Genomic DNA, 2,595 nt, shown 5'->3' on the forward strand with positions numbered 1-2,595 from the left:
GTTATTTTCTATTATTTATTAAAAACTATCATTCGTCATATTTATTTCAATTCGAATAACGATTTATTTTGTAAGAGATTTTGCTCCAAAACTGTCAATGTTTGGAAACTTGAGTGCAGCAACGTCGTGCTCAAAAGTTCGACGATGAACCAGTAGTACATGTGTTTACTATCCCGTTCTTACAATAAGTCTTCCGACGGTATTCGTACGTACTTGGGTAAACTGTGTGGAAGAATAAGAATAAAACGAAAAATTATTGAATATTATTTAATTAAAAATTCTTGTAACGAAAATCGATATAAAACATCTAGATGTGTATAAGAGACAGATCTAAACCCTTTTCATCGCAATCATCTTCGTGACGATCCAAGTACTTCGGTTGAATTTCCGTCTTGCAAAATCGGCATCTGACTAAGGCAGGACCGTTGTAGTTTCTCCTGCATTTAATCAGATGTTGAATATACTTCGTCCTTTTTACCGTGTGGCTAACGTCGTAAGGACAAGTAAATTGAGTAGGATCCATCGTTGCTTCGTTGCTGTTGCCTCTTGTCTTGTCTTGATCGACTGACTGTTTTGCTGCTGCCTCAGAGCGATTGATTGTTGCTTCAGATAGATTCCGACATTCGTACGGTTTTCGTACGGTTTGAGGTACACTTCCCGACGATCTCTTTTATATGCTTCGATCGAGAGACCATAACGTCATCGGTCATACAATCTCAGAAATCCTTAACGTCATCTAATTTATAATATTCACGTGTGCGATCGGTCCCTCATGACGTCATGACTCGTTGGCTTACCACCTTCGTTCGAAACCGATGACGTGATGGTCGGTTGCGCAGACAGATGACGTAACGACTCGAAAGAATATATATATATATATTCCCGCACATTTTCATCATTCTGCTTTCGGATGTCACGAGTATTCGATCGAGACAACAAAGATGGCGTTAATTCTTGCAATAACGGTGGATGGTGTACCGTTGCATGTAAATAGATGTGTATAAGAGACAGATTCTTATTCTTGCTTGTTATCATCTGTCTCTGGACGAAGAATCGATCGAGAAATTTCAGATATACGCCGACTTCGTCCTTCGTCGTGCCGACGAACTGACAGCAACGTTGTCTAAATGCAGACGTAAGTTGGACGATTATAAAATGCTGAACACACGAGGACGTAAGTCGCATAAGGCGTGTCTTGCAGATCGTGTCGATCAGGTGACCGGTGAAGTAAATGATATGTGTTTGCAAGCTGCTCGCATCGACACACGTTTGCGAAAATGTAAACATTACCAGACGAAGGAAGGATCGGAAGAGGAAAGTCTGATGAACTCGATCATGTCGTTGATGGAATACCGAAAAGGTATGTCGAACGTGAACGAGTGGCGTGAACAATATAAGAAAGTGACAGAGACTATGGACGAGATTCTCTGCATATACCTAGGGAGGAATTGTCCGAGGAGAACACCTGTTGCATATGCTTCGAGGCTCCGGTGTCGATACTGACAAAACCGTGCAATCACATGATGTCGTGCGAGACGTGTGCGCACCTCACCACGAAGTGCTACGTGTGCAGGGCAAGGATCGAGCAGCGACTGAGGAAATGCGACGTTGAGGAGGGGACGAAAGTTTTTAAATGTTGAACCACTTGTGTGTTATTTTTCTGATTTGAGAATTAAAATAAAAAACTATGAAAATTGAAATCACGCCTAAATGTGGTTATATTTTTTGGACTTTCATTCAAAAGAATTCTAGAATCTCCAGGACACATAATGCTGTAACTGCCGCACGAATACCGAAAGCACCCCTTTTGTAGAGTTTAGCTCGGTATCGATAACGTCATCGTTACAGATCTAATGCAAACGTAGGAACGCATGACGTAATGGGTCTGTTGACTTCCTAGGATAGGCCAACGACGTCATCGGTCTGAGAAACGATGATCAGCTATGTACCTTGACGTCATCGGGTGCATCCGACGCTGTATAAAACAGTCTTCCAAACACAAAACTCTCCACTTTGCGACGAAGTTAACTCAAGTATTTCGATAAACATGGAGAAATTCGAACCTAAGAAACTGTTGGAGATAAGAACAGGCATGTCAGGTTTGCTGAAGACGTGTGGAGGCGGAGAGGCACCCCTTGCAGAGGCTGTGACGTTCATCGCAAACATCGATTCCAGAGACGTTCCGACGATCATGTTCTTCGACGGGCCGGATGGTCCTTTCGCCAAATGGTGCACGCCGTTCGTGGCCTGTCTCTTATACACATCTAGATGTGTATAAGAGACAGGGAAGAAGAAGAATAAAACGGAAAATTATTTAATATTATTTAATTAAAAATTCTTGTAACGAAAATCGTTATGAATTCCTTTGTGGTATCGTACTTACATTTGAAGATCTAAACCCATTTCATCGCAATCATCTTCGTGACGATCAAAGTACTTCGGTTGCATTTCTGTCTTGCAAAATCGGCATCTTATTAAGGCAGGACCGTTGTAGTTTCTTCTGCATTTAATCAAATGTTGAATATAAGATGTGTATAAGAGACAGGCGTCCGAAGGGGACGCGGTCGTCAGCGAACATGCAGCACGTCCACTTGA

The sequence above is a fragment of the Anneissia japonica genome, unplaced genomic scaffold (assembly GCF_011630105.1).
Source record: "Anneissia japonica isolate Jap-2015-1 unplaced genomic scaffold, ASM1163010v1 scaffold287835_len3118868_cov185, whole genome shotgun sequence".
NCBI lineage: Eukaryota > Metazoa > Echinodermata > Crinoidea > Comatulida > Comatulidae > Anneissia > Anneissia japonica.